Source organism: Budorcas taxicolor, chromosome 2 (genome assembly GCF_023091745.1).
Source record: "Budorcas taxicolor isolate Tak-1 chromosome 2, Takin1.1, whole genome shotgun sequence".
Classification (NCBI taxonomy): Eukaryota; Metazoa; Chordata; class Mammalia; order Artiodactyla; family Bovidae; genus Budorcas; species Budorcas taxicolor.
In genome coordinates, this window is record NC_068911.1 from 177,999,177 (window position 1) to 178,019,640 (window position 20,464).

The 20,464-nt window shown below is 48.2% G+C and overlaps 1 non-coding gene across 1 annotated transcript; it reads left to right on the top strand.

The window, feature by feature from the left end:
- Positions 1-17,548: 17,548 nt before the first annotated feature.
- Positions 17,549-17,752, top strand: LOC128044097 (small nucleolar RNA U3). The gene has a single exon (XR_008199068.1). It is a non-coding gene; the product is annotated as a small nucleolar RNA U3 (small nucleolar RNA).
- The last annotated feature ends 2,712 nt before the right edge of the window (positions 17,753-20,464 follow it).

Below are 20,464 nucleotides of genomic sequence, written 5' to 3' on the forward strand. Positions count from 1 at the left end.
GCTGAGCTGATACAATGCAAATCCACCAAAGCAGAGAGAGTAAGACGTTGCCTTTAACAGTAAATTTCCACTCCCATTGTGTCCCTCGGGTGCTACTGTTGCCATACCTTTTGCTTTTACATACATCTCACACACCACTCTACACTGTTATTTTTGTTTATCTTTCAAAGAAGTCAAGGGACGCGAATTCACATGTGTATCTTCTCTCGGTTTGTTACTCCTTATTTCAATTCAGGTTTCCGTCCAGAATAATTGCCTGTCACTTGAAGAGCTTCCTTTACCATTTCTTGTAGTGCAGGTCTGCTGGTAACAAATTCTCTCCGCTTTTGTTTTCCTTTTGTGAAGAAGTTATTTCCTTTTCATTGCTTAAAGGGTATTAGACCATTTGATGTCATATCACAGATCATTAAGCTCTGTTTATTTTTTCCCATCTATTTTTCTCCCTGGGCTTCAGTTTAGGTAGGTTATATTGCTGTATTGAACATTTGGGTCAATTATCTTTTCCTCTGCAGTGTTGATCTCATTGGATAAAATTCTCATTTTACATAGTCTATTTTTCATTTTAGAAGTTCTACTTGATTCTTTTTTATATCTTCCATTCCTCTATCTATTATGATTATATATATATATTTTAAATATTTGTAATTATAATAACTCTCTAGCATCTTTGTATCTAGTCCCATCATCTCTATCATTTCTGTGCCCATTTTCACGGGTTGATTTTTCTTCTGTCCGTGGGTCACAGTCTCCTGCTTTGGGACATATCCATCAGTTTCTGACTGGATGCTGGACATTATGGCTGCTACATAGTTGAATGTCTCAATTTTGTTGTCTTCTTTTAAATAATGTTGGGCTTTGTTGTAACACGCAGCTAGGTTACTTGCACACTATCTTTATCCCTTTGAAGCCTGTTTTCAAACCTTGCTATGGCTGGTCTGGACTAGCCTTTACTCTAGGGATGGTGTAGCCCATAGCTAACACGTGACTTCTGCGAAGTTTCCACTGAATATTTGAGGTTTTTACTGAGTTTTCACCACTCTGGCTGGTCGCAACTCAAATGTTTTCTGACCTGTGTGAGCTCTGGGAATTGTTGCACTTGCAAATTTCAGTGTGTCTTTGCTCTGTCACGGGGAATTTTACTCGAGTACTCAACAGCAACTCTAGAAGCTCCTATGCAGATTTCTGGAGCTCATTTGCTGCACAGCTTCCTCCTTTCTGGAACTTTGCCATACAACTTCTAGCTGTGTCTCTGTACACCAAACTCCAAATGCTCAGTTCAGCAAGACTGGTATGTTCTTCTTGGGATTCCCTCTCCTTGGACCATGGTCTGAAGTATGACTCCAGGCAGAAAACCAGGACAATCAGCCCTCTCCCCCAACCCCCACTATATTTACCTCTCTTCTCTTATGGATCACATTCTGCCACACTTGCTTTCCATTGCTTGAAAGCAGTTGTTTCACATATTTTGGTCGGTTGTCTAGCTGTTTCGGTGGCAAGGCAAGCCTAATTCTTGTTACCGCATCATAGTCAGATGCGGAAGTCAGGAACTGACGGAAGGAAAAGCTCTCTAAAAGGCTCCTGTTAGATGTTACCCCTCTCTCAAAAAGCTTTTCTAAGTTTCTGCCTCTTCTGTGATTATTGCTATCACATTCTGCCTTGACTTATAACCAAAAATACATGTGACTGTCTCAGTGGACTATGAGGGCCTCAAAGATGGGCACAGAGTCTTCATTATCTTAGAAACTTCTCTGAGCCTAGCATGTGATGGGGAAGTGAGACAGGATTACCCTGTATGGCTTGACGGTGAACTGAGGTGACTCCGACGAGGCAGTGGCACCCCAGTCTGAAAACCTAGGAGGACCGGCTCTCTCCCCTGCGTGATCACCACTGGGCATCCTCCCAGGCAAAATCACGAGGGTGCACAATTCTCCCATATTAGGCAGGGGACTGAGGGATTGGTTAAGAGAGTCCAAGCCTGCCCAGGCTTGCCAAACGCATCATCCTGACCCTGGAGATCACAAAGCCTCGGATCTTGACACAACAGAAGGGCTTGACCGTGGGTGCCCTGATAGTGTCAGATGATGTCCCAGAACGAGGCCAGACCGGTCCCCAGGGGGCAAGTCCAGGCCAAGGGTCCAGGAGCTGCCCTTGCCCACCTCCCCTGGGCAAGGAGCTGGGACGGGAAGTGGCGAGGTCTGGGTCCCAGCCCCAGATCTGTGACCATGATCAGTGAACTTAGTTTCCCCACCTGCAGAACGAAGCTTCAGACAGCACGGCCTTTTCCTGCTCTGAAGAGCTGGGTTCTGGGTCTTCCCTGGTGGCTCAATGGTAGAGTCCGCCTGACAATGCAGGAGACACGGGTTCAATCCCTGGACTGGGAAGATCTCAGACACCATGGATCAACTCAGCCCATGTGCCACAGTTACTGAGCCTGTGCTCAAGAGCCTGTGCAACTACTGAGCCTTCGGCCCTAGTGCCCAGAGAACGTGCTCTGCAGTAAGAGAAGCCTCGCAACGGGAAAGCCCTGCACTGTGGCTAGAGAGGAGCCCTCTCCCCCAGCCCCACCACTTGCCACAACTAGACAAGAAGCCTGTGCAACCGTGAAGACCCAGCACAGCCCTAAGTGAATAAATAAAATCATTTTTTTATATAAAGAGCTGGGTTCTGACAACTGATGGGTTGAAGGTCCTGAAAGTCTCTGGTTCCCCAAGGTGGTCATTCTGGGCTTCCAATAACTGATGGTTCTGGGACATTGGCTTTTGATGGTTCTGTGATCAGAGCAACTTGTAGCTCTCTATCTGTGATGCTCTGGCCCTACCCTTCCATGGCGTCAATTCTGTGCCTCTGTTTTGTGCCTCTGTGACCCTGGGCGATCCACAGCATGGATCTCCATCAGCAGACCCAGCTTTCTGTCTGCTCAAGAACTCAAACCAGCTCCTCGCTCATTGTTCCCAGAGTCATTAACTCCTAGTGATTGACTCACAGGAGCTAGCAAGAAACAGAGGTGCAGGGAGCGCACCTGGGACTGAAAGGGCTGATTGTCTGCCTGCCTGAGAGGGGCGTTGTGCTTGGCTGTCTGGTGAGGGCCTGGCAGGGCCGGGCCGGGCACCCCCACGCCGGGCCCAGACCAGCGAGAGGTCTGCCCTCCCAGCCCATTACCTGGCATCCGGCTTCCCTGGTGGCGCACCTGTGTCCCAGCAGAAGGAGTGAGCTGGAGGGCAGGCGGGGGCCCACTGCTGGTTCCTGGGGCCGCCTGAGCCTGGCTTGAGCCTGTCTGGCCATCCCTGGGCGGGGCCCCTGGTTCTCTGCCCGGTTTCCCATCGGAGCCCATTTGGGGCTGCCGTGCGGCTCTCAGAAGTCCTCCGGGCCTGGTTATCTGGCCGAGACCTTTGAGCACATCCGGGGGAATGTCTGTTTCCGTTTCACTTCCCTCTAAAGGGGGGTCCACATGCTGCTCCCTGACCATCGGCCTGTGGACTGGGGACACACCCTCGATAAGCCTTCATCTCATCCCTGACCCATGGTTGCTCTAAGGCCAGATCCTGACACACGGGCGCAGGCTGGAGGAGAAGGCCGTGGGGCCTGAGGTGACCCCTGCTCTGCTCCTTGTCCCCGGGCGACGCCTCACGTGCCCTCTCTGGGCTTCGAGCTCTAACCTGTAAAGTGGGAGTGTGCCGCCGCCCTCACGGTGGCTGTGGAGAGAAATCCACGCGCATGTGCGGGCCAAGGGCTCTGGGGCCAAGTGTCGGTTATTGCTGTGCGCCCTGGTGGCTCAGCTGGTAAAGAATCCACCTACCAGTGCAGCAGACTCGGGTTCGATCCCTGGGTGGGGAAGATCCCCTGGAGGAGGGCATGGCTACCCACTCCAGTGTTCTTGGCAGGAGAATCCCATGGACAGAGGAGCCTGGCGGGCTACAGTCCACGGCGTCGCAAAGAGTCAGACACGGCTGAGCGACTAAGCACATGGCTGTGCAGACAGCAGGGTTAGCTCTCCAGGGCTCTCCAGCCTCTGCGGAGACCGTCCTGTGTGCCGGCCTCTCCCGGAGGGAGCACGACACACACGCACGTGGACGGAGGCAGGACAAACCGAGGCCCGGGTCGGGCACTGCCGCTGCGGGATTTACTTCCAAAGGTGCTCTTAAATTTTCTGGCTGGCAAGCTCACACGTTTCCATTTCCTGAGAGGCAAGTCAGTGGCAAAGCCAGCAGGGATAAGCCTGAAAGCATGTTTTTCCATTCCACTGACGACCTGGGGCCTGCTCATGCCCTTGCTTGTTGGCCCCCAGGGTCCGGCAGGAGAGGGTGCATGCACTTTTGCGCAGCTGCCGTTCTTGCTCGAGTCCTCTTTTGACCTCTAGGGCCAAATAATCACTGTTAGTTGCTAAAAATGGTTCTCTTTTTGCATGTTATTATGAGGGGTTACACACACACACACCCCATGTCTCCCTCTCTCTGAAACTGATGAGGAGGGTGAAGGCCAGCTCTGCAGCGTCCTCCCAGAACCCTCTGTTTGGCTGATACTCATGGCGGTCTTGCTGGTTCCCTTGACAACATGTACATTGCTTTTTTGACTTTCATCATAGTCAGGACTACAAATTTTCTCTTTTAGAGTTTTGTAACTTTGTGGCACTTTAGCTAATGTTGTGTTTGTACCCTGTTGTGGAGAGTGAAAGGACTGTGTTGACTAAACCTCGGATGAGAGTGCAAAAATGAAATAATAAAGCCATTTGCAGCAACAGGAGTGGGCCTAGAGATTATCGTACCGAGTGAAGCGAGCCAGACAGAGACAAATGCCATATGATGTCACTTCTATGTGCAGAATCTAAAGAAAATGATATGGATGCACTTATTTACAAAACAGAAACAGACTCACAGAGTTTGAAGCCAAACGTACGGTTACCAAAAGGGAAATGTTGGGGGAAGGGATAAGTTAGGAGTTTGGCATTAATAGGTACACTTCTGTATATAAAATCCACCATCAACACGGACCTACCGTACTCAACACTCTATAACAACCTACGTGGGAAAAGAATCTGAAAGGAATGGATGTCTGTATAGGTAACTGAATCGCTTGGCGGAACACCAGAAACCAGCGCAGCATCATAAATCAGCCAGTGCGGTGTTTAGCCGCTCAGTCGTGCCAGCTCTGCTGTGGCCCCATGCACTGCAGCCCGCCAGGCTCCTCTGTCCACAGGATTTCCCAGGCAAGGATACTGGAGGGGGTTGCCATTTCTGTCTCCAGGGGATCTTCCTGACCCAGGGGTTGAACCCGTGTCTCCTGCATTGCAGGCAGGTTCTCTACCACTGAGCCACCAGGAAAGCCAAAATCAATTATACTCCAAAATAAAATAAAAATTAATTTTAAACATAGAATAAAATAAGGGAAGTGATGGTGATTCCCCTGGCCAGGGTTGCTGGGAGGCCTGAGTGTAATCAGGTGTAGCCCCAAGTGACCAGCTTTATAGACGGCAGCTCTAGGGTTTAGCTGAAGGTCACGGGACTCATGCGACCTATTTGAATCTCGCCTTAGCCACTCGTTGGCCAAGGGGCCTTGGGCCAACCACTTGGCCTTTTCTGCCTCAGTTTCCTCTTCTGTCAAATGGGGCTGACACAGACATAGTGAGGATTAAATTTTTCAAAACGTAGGTCACGTCGCCCAAGGCCTGGTACACGGTTGACCTCAGTCAATGGAGCCAACAGCATTATTAAATATTCCTGCTAATAACCTGAGGACTCAGCCTGCCTGGACTTCATTCATGAACATCTCAGGGAAACACGTGTACCTCGGGGGTGTGCAAGATGGCCTTGGGGAAAGACCCTGGCCACCGAGTGGGCAGCACGCATGTTGGAGCTTGGGATCTCTTTATATGGAAGGAGGCGAGCATCCCGCACCCCTTGCCCAGTTGGCCCCACCGGAATGTCTGGATTCCTAAGTCATTGGTGGAGAGGCACCCCTCCTCGCCCCTGGAGCTTTCTGGGACAGGGTTGGCCTCTGTTTTGGTGCCTTGTTGTGGGGTTTCCATGGGGCTGCCTGAGCTTGGCGATTGCCCTGGTCTTGGCTGCAACACCCCTGGTACCAAAGCTGGTTCATCTTGCGGGGTGAGGAGGAGAAAGAAGGAGGGTGCAGCCAGCTCCGGGTCACGGATGGAAGAGCCTGTAGCGGACCAGGGAGGCTGGGCCCAGGTGAGCAAGAGGAGAGGCCGGGCCAGGATGCTGTCCTGAGAGCCTCACCTGCCCCGCTCTGGGGCCGGCCTTCTGTCTCCTCTCTGTCCCAGAACCAAGGTCCAGCCTCCCAAAGGGCCTGGGAGTGGATATGGACCTGGTACCTATCAACACCCTGAGATTTGCTGTAATGGCAGGAAGTGAAGAGGAACTAAAGAGCCTCCTGATGAAGATGAAAGAGAAGAGTGAAACAGTTGGCTTAGAACTCAGTCTTAAAAAACCCGAGATCCTGGCACCCAGTCCCATCACTTCATGGCAAATAGAAGCAGAAAGTGTGGAAGCAGTGAGAAATTTTCTTTCCTGGGCTCCGCCATCACTGTGGATAGCAACCGCAGCCATAAAATTAAAAGACACTTGCTCCTTGCAAGGAAAGCTGTGACAAACCTAGACAGCATACTAAAAAGCAGAGACATCATTCTGAAGACAAAAATCCATATAGTCAAAGCTAACATTTTTCCAGCAGTCATGTACAAACGTGAGAGTCGGACTGTAAAGAAGGCTGAGCACTGAAGAACTGATGCTTTCAAATTGTGATGCTGAAGAACGCTCTTGAGAGTCCCTTGGACAGCAATCCTAAAGGAAATCAACCCTGAATAGTCATTGGAAGGACTGATGCTGAAGCTGAAACTTCAATACTTTGACCATCTGATGCGAAGAGCCGACTTTTTGGAAAAGACCGTGATGCTGGGAAAGACTGAAAGCAAAAGAAGAAGGGAGTGTCAGAGGATGAGATGGTCAGATAACATCACCAACTCAACATACCTGAACTTGAGCGAACTCTGGGAGATGGTGGAGGACAGAGGAGTTTGGCGTGCTGCAGTCCGTGGGGTTGCAGAGACTAGGACACAACTTAGCTGCTGAACAACAACCACCCAGACCCCGAAAACGTGCATTTATTCCTTTATTCATTCACTCAAGGTTTCACTGAAATTCATCTATTACACTTCAGGCCCTTCTCTGGCGTTTGTGAAAACAGTGGTTGACTTGCCCTCAAGCAGGGCGTGGTCAAACGACAATGCAAGTGAGACACTAGTGTGGTGAAACTTTCTTGTGTGTTTGTGGCAGAGACCCTTTAAAGGATATTCTCCCAGAAGATGTAATAAGCACATGCATATGAAATTTGATCTAGACTGTAGGATGTCACAGGTTCCCCTGACACCCAGTCTAGAACCCAGATCAAGAGATGCTGAGTCATAATGGGAAAGAGCTGAGCGGGCCAAGCAGGAAGCTGTCGAAGGGCAAAGCGAAGGAATGTTTCTTGGTCTAGGAATGTAGGAAAGACTTCCTGAAGGAATTCACAATGACTCCTTCAACAAGCATTTATTGAACACCTACAAAATGCCATCCACTCGTGATATACCGATGAACAACAGAAGCAAGGTTCTTACTCTTTTGGAGATCACGGTCTGGTAGGGACAGACAAAGGTATAAACCAATAGGTAAACACAATGTCTGGAGGTGATGGGGAGCCTGCTTTAGGGGGGGTGCCAGCGAGAGGGAACAGTTTATGGACGGGTCCTAAGATGGGCACAAAAATGCAGTGCTTGAAGAATGCTTGGAAACAGCATTCTTTTTGGACGTATCCCTTGTCCATGCTGGAGCTAAGCAAGTGGGATGAGATGGAATTCGAGAGACGGGCGAGAGACAGATGACAAAGGTCTTGTGGTCCTGGGTAGGAATTAGAATTTTACTGTTAGGGGAATGGGAAACCATTTTTCTTTTGAAGTTTAAAATTTTAAATCTTTGTAAATGGAAGCATGCAGTCTTTGTATGCTTTCTCAGACAGCTCAGTGGTAAAGAATCCACCCGCCAATGCAGGAGATGCGGGTTCAGTCCCTGGGTCAGGAAGATCCCCTGGCTAAGGAAATGACAACCCACTACAGTATTTTTGCCTGGAGAATCCCATGGATGGAGGAGTCTGGTGGGTTAGTCCATGGGGTCGAAAAGAGTTGGACTCGACTGAGCGACTGAGCAAATTTTATGGCTGCCTTTTTTCATCCAAAAATGCCTGAGAGATGTTGAGTGAACTTAGTTAATTTGTTTTCAGTGCTATATGGAATTATTTGGGCACATGAATGTCGTATTTTATTTATTCATTCTCATATTGATAGACATTTAGGTTTCATCCTGTTTTTTACTATTTCAAATGATTCTGAAATGGGGGAATTAATGGGTTTGTGCATTTCCGACATTACAAGAAGTTGCCAGATGGCTGTTTAAAGTTGGCATCCTAATTTATATTCCCATAAACAGCATTTGAAAGTTCCCACTTCTTTATATCCTTGCCAACTGTTGATATTGTCAGCCTTTTAAAATTTTGACAGTGTTTCGGGTATAAAATGGTAACTCGCTTTAATTTGTGTTTCTGGGATCGCTAGTGAGGTTAAACATGTAATTTTGTGTTTATTCGCTCTTGGAGTTTCTTGTGAATTGGCTGTTCATATCGCTTGTCCATTTTTTGACAAGGCTCTCTTTTTTAAAAATTTATTTGTTTATATATTCAAGTTACTAATCCACTGTCTTTCATAAATGTTGCAAGTGTCTTCTCCCATGCTGCTTGATGGAAGGTTTTAAGAGGAGTGATGTGATCTGATTTACATTTTTAAAAGATTGCTCCGGCTACGGGGTGAAGAAGGGGAGATGAGGGTGATGGGTATGAGTGGATACAGGAAAACCAGTGAAGAGGTCGTCACAATACTGGTCCAGGGATGGCAGAGGGTGACCTGGAGTAGGAGAGGAAATGGAGAAAAGTGGGCAGTTCCAGAGTACATTCTGGAGGTATAGGTAGATGGGGTGCAGGATGAGAAGAAAAGATAGGAATCAGAATGACTCCTAGGCTTCTTTAGCAACTGGGTAGGTGATGGTGCCATTGACTGTGGTGGAGAAACAGGTTCAGGCTGAGAGCTGGGGAATAAACATTTCTGTTTTCAACACATTAATCTTGAGGCAATCTGTAGATATCTAAGTGTAAATCAAGTAGGTAGTTGGATTTATTAGTCTGGAGTTCAGGGCAAATAGCCAGGGCTAGGGATAAATATTTGGGAGTCAGCAACACATTGATGGAATTTAAAGCCACAAGACTGGATAAGCTGGAAATGACAAGATATCCATGGTGGCTTAGATGGTAAAGAATCTGCCTGCAATGCAGGAAACCGGGGTTCGATCCCTGGGTCGGGAAAATCCCCTGAAGAAGGAAATGGCAACCTACTCCAGTATTCTTGCCTGGGAAATCCCATGGACAAGGAGCCTGGTGGCAGGCTATAGTCTAAGGGTCACAAAGAATCGGACACGACTGAGCAACTAATACACACACACACGGCCAATATTTGGAGGTTGAGCAGAAGTGGAGAATCACTAAAGGAGAGCTGTCCTAGAATATAAACTCCACGTGGCAGGGCTTTGTTCTGTGACTGCCTAGTATCTAGCATAGGGCTCAGCAAGCAGTAGGCTCCGAGTAAATATTTGTTGGAGGAGCGCATGAAAGAATAAAGGAATGAATGAAGAGATGGAGAAGGCGTGGCCAGAAGGCATGGCCAGCGTGGAGAAGGACATAGGAGGAGGAGAATACGGTATCACAGAAGCCAAGAGAAAAGTTTCAAGGAGATGGGAACAGGTGTGTGGAATGTGGTCAAAGCTGCCTAAGAGGTAGACACAGAAGTGACCACTGGGCTTGGCGACACAGAGGTCATTGGTGACCTTGATAAGAGCAGCTGAGGCTTGAAAGATGAGGCGTTTGCCAGAGCCTAGGAGGCAGGGGGTAGAGTAGGGGTGGAGACTGAGAGAGAGGAGATCTCCCAAGCAGTGGGAAATGCAGGGATGTGAAAATGCAGGGAGGCAAGTGAGACTGGTTCGTGTCACTACAGGTTATTCCAGCTGACGGGAGGGTGAGAGTGGCCAGGAGAGAAGAGGCTGCACATATGAGAAGGCAGGTTTGGGAGAGGGTTGAGGACAGCCTCAACTACAGAGCCTCTTGACGAGAGTGAAAGAGGAGAGTGACAAAGCTGGCTTAAAGCTCGACATTCAGAAAACTAAGATCTTGTCATCCGGTCCCAACACTTCAAGGCAAATAGATGGGGAAACAGTGGAAACAGTGGCAGACTTTATTTTGGGGGGCTCCAAAATCACTGCAGATGGTGACTGCAGCCATGAAATTAAAAGATGCTTGCTCCTTGGCAGGAAAGTTATGACCAACTTAGACAGCATATTAAAAAGCAGAGACATTACTTTGCCAACAAAGGTCTGTCTAGTCAAGGCTATGGTTTTCCCAGTAGTCATGTATGGATGTGAGAGTTGGACTACAAGGAAAGCTGAGCACTGAAGAACTGATGCTTTTGAACTGTGGTGTTGGAGAAGACTCTTGAGAGTCCCTTGGACTGCAAGGAGATCCAACCAGTCCATCCTAAAAGAGATCAGTCCTGAGTGTTCAATGGAAGGAGTGATGTTGAAGCTGAAACTCCAATACTTTGGATACGTGATGTGAAGCGCTAACTCGTTTGAAAAGACCCTGATGTTGGGAAAGATTGAAGGCAGGAGGAGAAGGGGACGACAGAGGATGAGGTGGTTAGATGGCATCACCGATTTGGTGGACATGAGTTTGAGCAAGCTCCAGGAGTTGGTAATGAACAGGGAAGCCTGGCGTGCTGCAGTCCATGGAGTCACAAAGAGTTGGACACGACTGAGAGACTGAACTGAACTGAACTGAGGACAGCATCCCATGGTTTTATTTATTTTTAAAAAACTTTATTATGCATTTATTTTATTTCATTTTAGGCTGCATAGGGTCTTCTTATGCAGGGGCTACTCTAGCTGCGGTGTGTGGGCCTCTCATTGCGGTGGGTCCCTTGTCGTGGAGCACTGGCTCCGGGAGGCTGGGTCTCGGCAGTTGGGGCCGGCAGGCTCTAGAGCCTGGGTTCGGGAGTTGCGGTGCAAGGGTTCAGTAGGCCCGCAGCAAGTGGAATCCTCCCCTACTGAACCCATGTACCCTTCTCTGGCAGGCAGACTCCCAACCAGGGGCCACCCGGGGAGTCCCTAGCCCAGCAGTTTTAGGAGACAGTCACTTGAGCCTTAGTTAAGGGGAACCATCAATTGTCTAGGTGGTGTTCATGATTCCGGGGTCAGAATTACGATTCAAACTGCTTTAAGCAAAAAGGAATAGTTTTTTCCCAGGGAGAGATCCTGGCTTGCGATGCAGGACTTGGCCACTCTCCCGTCCTCCTTTCTTTGTGCTGCCTTCCTGGTAAGGCAGGCTGGTCTCTCCTGAGGGGCAGGAGGGCTGCCTTCAGGCCCAGGCTTCCATCTTACGCCCCCCTCAATTCCAGGGAGGAGGCCAGACTCGCTGTCAAGCTTGCAATCAAACGGGCGTCTCACTGGTGCTGACGGGTGGTCATGTGTCATATCTGAGCCAATCACTGTGGTCAAAGGGAGGGTGCTCTTTTCTGGTTGGCCAGGCCTGGTCATATGCCCGTCCCAAGTTTTCTAGTGCCCATAATAAAAATGGAACTGAGAAACAGGTGAAATTAATTTTCATAATGTCTTTTTCTTAACTCATTCAGTTCAGTCGCTCAGTCATGTCCAACTCTTTGCGACCCCATGAACCGCAGCACGCCAGGCCTCCCTGTCCATCACCAACTCCTGGAGTTCACCCAAACTCATGTCCATTGAGTTGGTGATGCCATCCAACCATCTCATCCTCTGTCGTCCCCTTCTCCTCCTGCCTTCAATCTTTCCCAGCATCAGGGTCTTTTCAAATGAGTCAGCTCTTCGCATGAGGAGGCCAAAGTTAGCTCATCCTATTCTATTATCAATGCAAAAAGTGTTATGAGACACTTTGCGTTCTTTCTTCATACTAAGTCTTCAAAATCTGTATTTTACACTTATTACATCTCTTCCAATGCTAAAATTTCTTCAGAAACATTTCATCTGTGTTTAGATTTTTATCAAATTTACAATAAAGGTGGGACATCAGCCCCAACTCTAGCTGTGAACCTGACCAGAGAGATTATTTATAACTCAGCTGTTTAAGATAACACCTGTACTCAGAAAGTCCCATACTTTTTTGTTTAAGGTTTTTTTTGGGGGGAGGGGGTAACAAAAATAAATTCTAAAACCTCTGTGTCAAAACCAAAACCTGAAATTCATTTGTTCCAAATGATTCTAATTCTCCAATGACTGATTGTATATCAGTGTTAAAATTCATGTTAATTAGAAACAAATAAAATCTTAAATTCAGTGTCTCAGTCTCACTAGTGGCATTTCAAGCGAGTGGCTGCCATATGGGACAGCCAACGCAGCCCTAATCCAATAAGCTCACCTGATGGAGGGGGACGTGAGGTCCAGGGAGGGAGTAGTCTGGCCGAGGGCACTGAGCTGAGTGGGATCAGGGCCAAGGTCTGCTGGCGCTGTCGGGGGCCTCTCACTCCTCTTCACCAAATGCCTTGTTTGGAGCAGGCGTTGAACACTGAAGCAGCAACTTAGAAGTGGATTTAGAAAGAGAAGCCCTTCCTTGTTCCCGCTTCTCAGCAGTGAGTCCCACACTGCAGAAGGCACAGCCTCTGCTAGTAAGAGTCCAAATACTTGCTCAGACTGTAATATTTTTTTCTTAATTAAAAAAAATTATTTACTCATTTAGGCTGGGCCAGGTCCTACTTGCGACTCACAGGATCTTTAGCTGGGGCGTGCCAACTCTTAGCTGTGGCATGTGGGATCCAGTTCCCTGACCAGGGATCACCCCAAGCCCCCTGCATTGGGAGTGCGAGTCTTAGCCTCAGGAGCACCAGGGATGTCCTCAGACTGCAAACTTCTGTGTATTCCTTTTTCTTATGTTCATCTCGTCTGCGGCCACACTCTCAGAGGATGAGTGTCTGCGGAAAGACATACATGATGCTAGCTAGCATGTGTTTACACCAAGACGGTGCTGGCCCAGCTCCTGCCCTCAGGGAGCTCACCATCTCGTCCAGTGGTAAACTCATCATTTAGGCTGCCCACAGGATAGTTCAGTCAGCACTTGTGGGAGCGAGCATATTGCGTGCCTCTTGTTCAGAAACACCAGCAAACAGCCTCCAGTGCTGGTTGAGTCCTTGGGAAAATTCTCAGGGAGCCCACACCTGGCACCACTGGGTGTTGGGCCTCAGCCTGCGGGTGTGGGGGTGTTTGGGTACCAGCCCAAAATCTAGGAGGGGTTGTTTTGGTTGTTAACGATTAGGACTGAGGGGGCTATTGTTAGGTGATGTCTCAGCTTGCTGGTGTGTGGTGTTGGCCCGGTCCCATAAGGTGGGTGTTACCGTCAATTAGCATCGCTTCATTGATGAGAACATCACTTCATCTCTCTGCTGATCACTCACAGCAGCATCCTTCTCTCTCTGTCTCTCACTTCCTCTCTCTCTCATACACGCGCACACACACTCACACGCTACATAATTTAATTTGCAGAGCCCAGTGCACAATGAAAGTGCAGGGTCCCTGTTCAAAAATGACGGATTTCAAGCTGTCAAGATTAAAGCAGAGCATTAACCCAGAAGTGAGTTTTCACGGGGGGAGGGTTGGCTGCCGGGCCTCATGACCTGTGCAGTCACCCGGCTTCACACTCACAGGGTCCCTGCTCTTGGCATTGGGCTTGTGCCTTCCCTTCCCCTCACCTGCTGTGAATGAAGTCAAAAGTGCATCAATCAGAGCCAAGATTTGAGGTCTGTTATCTCGTGTCATCTGTCGACACCTGGATGAAGGCAGTGACTGTCCTGCCCATGTTATAGACGCAGAGGAGGGTCTGGCACTGGAACCCAGAACTCAGCTGAGGCCAAGGCTCGGGCTCACTTCCCCTGAACACCCACCTCTAAGAGGAATAAGCCACTTCATTCTTGGCGTCCTTCCTGTTTTTTTCCTTAATATTCTTTTCCTCTGAAGGAAATGGGGAACCTGGTAGAGTAATGGAATCACCAAATTCCTCTAGCCGCGTGGGGGTCACCCTTCCCTTCAGTGAGTCCCCACCATGGGGACCCATGGTGTCCCCACCTGGACTGAATCACTAAGGGTTTCCAGGGGTGTGTGTCTCTAACTCGCCTCCTGCCGCTGTCCTTGTCTCTCTAGCCCCACCTGGACTCAGGAGCAACTTGTCTTCCTTTAACTTCTTCCCAAGGTGCCACGCATCTGAGCAGCACAGGCTTTTGCTGAGATTTGGGGTCACAGAGGGAACCGCATCCCAGAAGAGCAGACAGCCAGAAGGTTCCATTGGATGCTCATCCTCTTAGCCACCTCCAGGCCTCCTTCACCTCCTGGGCTCCTTCCTGATCAAGGGTTCCCTTGAGCACCTCCTGACTCCCCGACCTTTCCTCCCCAGCTCCTAGGGTGCCTCCCCTCCCCCTTTCTTGTGCGTCCTTCCATCCGTGCACTCGCTCCTCATCAAGCCGTCTATTGATCGTATGTGCCGGGCGCTGCGTTAGGTACTGAGATACGGGAAAGAAATGGTGGACAAGACTCCACCCCCACAGACTCCCAGTCTCATGGGGAGATGGACCTGAAGTATCGGAAGCAAGCACACAGATAAGCTTTTGCATTTTGGTTGTGATGGGTGCCATGAAAGCAAAACGTGGAAAATTAGAACAACCTGGGGAAGACCCATTTTAGACTGTATGGCATTTAAGCTGAGATCTGAAAGGTGAGAGGGCGTCAGCATGGGAAGAGTGTCCCTGATAGAGGGAGCAAGGTGGACAGGGACCCTGGAGTCCCTGGGGGAAGTTGGGGGGTTTTTGTGGAGTAGAAGGGCAACCCGGGTGTCTGGTCGGTAATGAGCAAAGGTGGGGAGCAGAGAAGAAGTCAGTGGAGGTGGGAAGGGCAGAGGGTGCTGGGTTCTGCAGCCCTGGAAAAGGGCTGGGGTATAATTCCCAGTTTAGCAGGAAGCGATTGGAAGCCTTTGAGCTTGGGAGTGACAGGATCTGAATTACATTTCAGGAAAGCTTCATCTGGCTGTTGGGTGGGAAACGAACAGGATTATAAGGGCAAGAGTGGAAGAGGGGGCCAATGGCAGACAGTTTCAGGGTTTATGTGATGGATGAGGATGCCTGGGTCTCGAATGGTGGTGACAAAGTCGGAAGAGGCAGGCAGAGCTGACGTTTATTGTGGAGGTAGACCAATAGTCCGTGTGTGGTGCTTGGTGATGGGAAATGATTCCTGCATTTCTGGGACCTCCCCTCTGCTCTACAGCCCACTCGCACTCCTTGCCCAGCCTTCAGGTACGTGACCCCAGCCACCCAGGGCACTGAGTGCAGAACTGTGAGGGAGAAAGGCTGCTGGACGCTTGGAGGACAGTAAAGATCCAGTCAAGTGTCAGATGGTGGAGGTCAAACAGGATGACCTTTAATAATCCTATTTTCTTACAAAAAATTTAAAAGATTGCTGATGAGGTCATGTATTGGCAAGGAGTAGGTATCTTAAATACCATTAGTGGGAAAATCCACAGGCAAATCTTTTTCTTGGAATGTACTTTGGGGTTACCCATTTAAATTTAAAATGTGCATGACTATAGCTTTGGTTCCTTAGAAAGCTCCTCTAGAGGGAGGTGGGAGGGGGTTCAGGATGGGGAACACATGTACACCCACGGCTGAGTCATGTGAATGTACGGCAAAAACCACTGCAATATTGTAAAGTAATTAGCCTCCAATTAAAATAAATTAAAAAAAAAAAAGAAATCTCTAGAGAAGTGAGTATGTACCTGCACGTATGTCAGCTTGGGTGAGGATTTCAAGGCATCAGTGTTTGTATGTCAGAGACTGTAAACAACCCACATATCCATCAGTTGTGGATGGGCAGACAAACTGCGATCCACCATGGAGACACTACGCAGCAGCTAAAATAACTACGCGGATCTCCTTATACCAACACGGAAAGACCTCCTAGGTCTGTGGGTAAGTGAAAAAGCAAACAAGTTACGCGTCAGTACAGTACATACATTATAACATCTAATATGGGAAAGCAAAATCCTGAAAGAATGCTGCCTATTTCTAAATGTGTTAAATGCACATACACCTGTGCAAAATGCATAGGAAAAAGATTCAAAGGCAGGATCGTGAACTCCTCACGTGGTCACTAACGGAACAGGATGGGCTCTGGGGCGGGTGGTGGTTAGAGACCTGCTGACCTTACATGTTTCATTTGAAGATGTCACCCCGAATTCCATATTTGTGCATTACTGGTATAACTAAAAAGTTAAAACTAATCTGTATTCATTGCAAAGCCTCTGAAAGTACAGCTATGCAAATGAAGGGTAAAATACCTATATTACCTCCCAAAGAAGCCGTTATTGAGATCTTTCTACACATGCTTCTCATCTTTTCTGTATTTTCCTATGCTTCAAAAATAAAAAATGGACCATTAAACATTCTGTTTTATGACCTGCTTTTTAATGCTATGTTTTGAGTGTGTCTCTATGTCATAAATACTCTCTCAAGCCAAGGGTTTTTTTTCACTTTTTACTTATTTTTATTTTCATTAATTAATACCAAAGTATAGCTGATTGACAATATTGTGTGAGTTTCAGGTGGTAAGTGATTTAGTATACGTACATATATCCTTTACTTAGATTCTTTTCCCTTATAGGTTATTACACAATATTGACTATTGTTTCCTGTTCTGTACAGTAGATCCTTGCTGGTTATCTAGTTTATGTTCAGTAGTGTGTCTATGTTCATCTCAAACTCCTGATTTATCCCTCCCCCTCTTTTCCCCTTTGACTTGCTTTTCCCCCATGAGTTGCTTTTCAATATCTGTGGGTCTGTCTCTGTTTTGTGTAAAAATTTATTTTTATCGCTTTTTTAAGATTCTATATGTAAATGATATCATATGATATTTGTCTTTCTCTGTCAAGCCAAGTTTTTCTTAATGGGTGTATTTAATAGTCTGTGCTGCTTGCATTTACCGCCATGCATTTAAATCCTCACATAGCTCATTTATATTCTTTCTTTGTTATCTACAACCTTGTAAGTGCATCTTAATTCAGCTGTCCAGTTGTTTATTTAGGATCATTTTATTCGGAAACTATGTGGGATGAAGCTATTTTAAAGCCTTTGATTCGCAGTGCCCAGTCGCCTTCCATAAATGGGAACCCACTGCAGGCTGCCCAAGGCAGGATGTTCCTGACAGGTCCCCTTTGCCTCAAGGCTTTTCAAGAGCAGCTTCTTATCCACTGCACATCAGCGGCATTTCCCTCATAGGCACCTTCAGAGACAGAGGAGATGTGTCTGGTCCAGGTTGGTCTTCAGAGGCACAGCTGCCCAGATGACATTTTGAGGTCCCTTCCGGAACTGATCCACGGTTCCAGTAACAAGAAGACAAACCATAAGACTATGCTTTCAGGCATCACATCTGTAATTGGTTACTGGAGAAGTTTCTCTGACCGTGTAGACCACGAGGAAGAGAGGCAGCGTTCCCTCCCGAGCGTGGAGCGGCCCTTGGTATTGCCTCTCCAGCGGCCACTAGCCTTTGATGATCATTTCTTCTCTTCCTTTGGGAGGGTAAGAGGGAGGGAATGCTGTCTGAGTGGGGGTGGGCGGGGGAAGGGACGGACCGTGCAGCTCGCGTCAAGGTTAGCTTCGACGTGTGGCTGGGAGGGCCAAGGCCCCTGGGAGCATCTTCAAAGACCCTGTCCTCGGAGAGCCCAGGTCAGGAGTCAGATTCCCCTGAGGCCCACAGAGACAGGGTTCTGGCATGAATGTGCTTTACTTCCAAGGGTGGTGTTTAGTCACTAAGCCGTGTCCAACTCTGCAACCACATGGACTGTACCCGCCAGGCTCCTCCGTCCGTGAAATTCTCTAGGCAAGCATACTGGACTGGGTTGTCGTTTCCTTCCCAGACCAGGGACTGGACCCTCAACTCCTGCGTTGGCAGGTGGATTCTCTACCGCCGAGTGACCTGCAAAGCCCCAAAAGATGTGTGTACCTCCCCAGATAAGAGGCTTGGCATTTTGGAGGGCAGGGAGGGAGGGAGGGTTCTGCAGCGAGCCCCAAAGGGGACTGCTTAGACTCTGAATTTTCCTGAGGGCTGCAGCAGCCTGACCATGAGCTCTGGCATCTGCCCCTGGTTCCAAGGACAGGCTTGGGGAAGGTGCCTCCAGCAAATCCTTGATTTCCCCTCCTTTAGACAACTTTTCCAGTCCAGCTTTCTCAGGGCAGTGCACACACACATACCCATCGGACCTCCCTGGCGGTCCAGTAGTTGAGAATCCACCTGCCGACGCAGGGGACACTGGTCCAATCACTGGATCAGGAAGACTTCACATGCTGTGGATCAACTAAGCCTGAGCACCACAGCTGCTGGTGCACACACACCCTGGAGTCCACGCTCTGCTGCAGGAAGGGCCGCTAGAGTGAGAAGCTCACGCCCTGCCACCAGAGAGTAGCCCCGGCTCACCGTAACGAGAGAAAGTCCACGCACAGCAGTGAAGGCCCAGGGCCGCCAAGACAGAGGGACTCATCCACGTGACCCAGTCACGGCATGCCCAACAACCACCCGGTCTGCAAGCCCCCTCCGCTGCTTCCCTATTGCTCCCTGCTTGGTTTTCCGCAAATACTAAGTGTGCTAAGAAATACAAGGGAATTCCGTGGCAGTTCGGTGGTTAGGACTCAGAGCTTTCACTGCCATGAAATACATACAATGAAATGATACTGTCATTATTGACTCTCTCGCCCCCGCCCCGATTCAATCACCCTCAGCTGCACAGATCTCTCACATTCCTTTCCTCCTGTTCCCATGACCATCGTCTCCCACCAAACCCTCATCACTGCAATAGGAGTGAACACTTCTATAGACCTTATTATCACGGGCTAGGCATCGTTCTTCTGCATTTTAACACTCATGATTTTGTTTGAGACTCACAAGCCCCCAGAGAGGCACAGCCTCGTGGCCGGTCCCTCCTCTCCAGTCTCCCTCTCGGGATTCCACGCCATCCTCACGGTTACCAGAGGTATGGGTGCCTGCACGTGGTAGCTGCATTTCCTGCTTTATTTTTTCACAGTTTTATTTTGGCATGCAGCATCTTAGCTGCCTGACCAGGGATCGAACCCATGTCCCCTGCAGGAGAAGCCAGGGGCCCTGACTGATGGGCTGCCAGGGAATACCCTGCGTTTCCTTTTTTAAATTAAGGACATCCAGCCATGTAAATCAAATCCCTTACGCTTATACAGTAGAAGTGACAGATAGATTCAAGGGATTAGATCTGATAGGGTACCTGAAGAACTGGATGGAACTTCGTGACATTGCACAGGAGGCTGTGATCAAGAGTATCCTCAAGAAAAAGAAATTCAAAAGAGCAAAATTGTTGTTTGAGGAGACCTTATAAATAGCTGAGAAAAGAAGAGACGCTAAAGGCAAAGGGGAAAATGAAAGATATACCCATTTGAATGCAGAGTTCCAAAGAATAGTAAGGAGAGATAAGACAGCCTTCCTCAATGATCAATGCAAAGAAATGGAGGAAAACAATAGAATGGGAAAGACTAGAGATCTCTTCAAGAAAATTAGAATTATCAAGGGAACATTTTATGCAAAGGGGCTCGATAAAGGACAGAAATGGTATGAACCTAACAGAAGCAGAAGATATTAAGAAGAGTTGGCAAGAATACACAGAATAACTATACAAAAAAGATCTTCATGACCCAGATAATCACGATGGTGTGGTCATTCATCTAGAGCCAGACATATTGGAATGAGAAGTCAAGTGGGCCTTAGGAAGCATCACTATGAACAAAGCTAGTGGAGGTGATGGAATTCCAGTGGAGCTATTTCAAATCCTACAAGATGATCCTGTGAAAGTCCTGCACTCAATATACCAACCAATTTGGAAAACTCAGCAGTGGCCACAGGACTGGAAAAGGTCAGTTTTCATTCCAATCCCAAAGAAAGGCAATGCCAAAGAATGCTCAAACTACCGCACAATTGCACTTATCTCACACTCTAGTAAAGTAATGCTCAAAATTCTCCAAACCAGGCTTCAGCAATATGTGAACCATGAACTTCCAGATGTTCAAGCTGGTTTTAGAAAAGGCAGAGGAACCAGAGATCAAATTGCCAACATCTGTTGGATCACTGAAAAAGCAAGAGAGTTCCAGAGAAACATCTACTTCTGCTTTATTGACTATGCCAAAGCCTTTGACTGTGTGGATCACAGCAAACTGTGGAAGATTCTTCAACAGATGGGAAAACAAGACCACCTGACCTGCTTCCTGAGAAATCTGTATGCAGGTCAAGAAGCAACAGTTAGA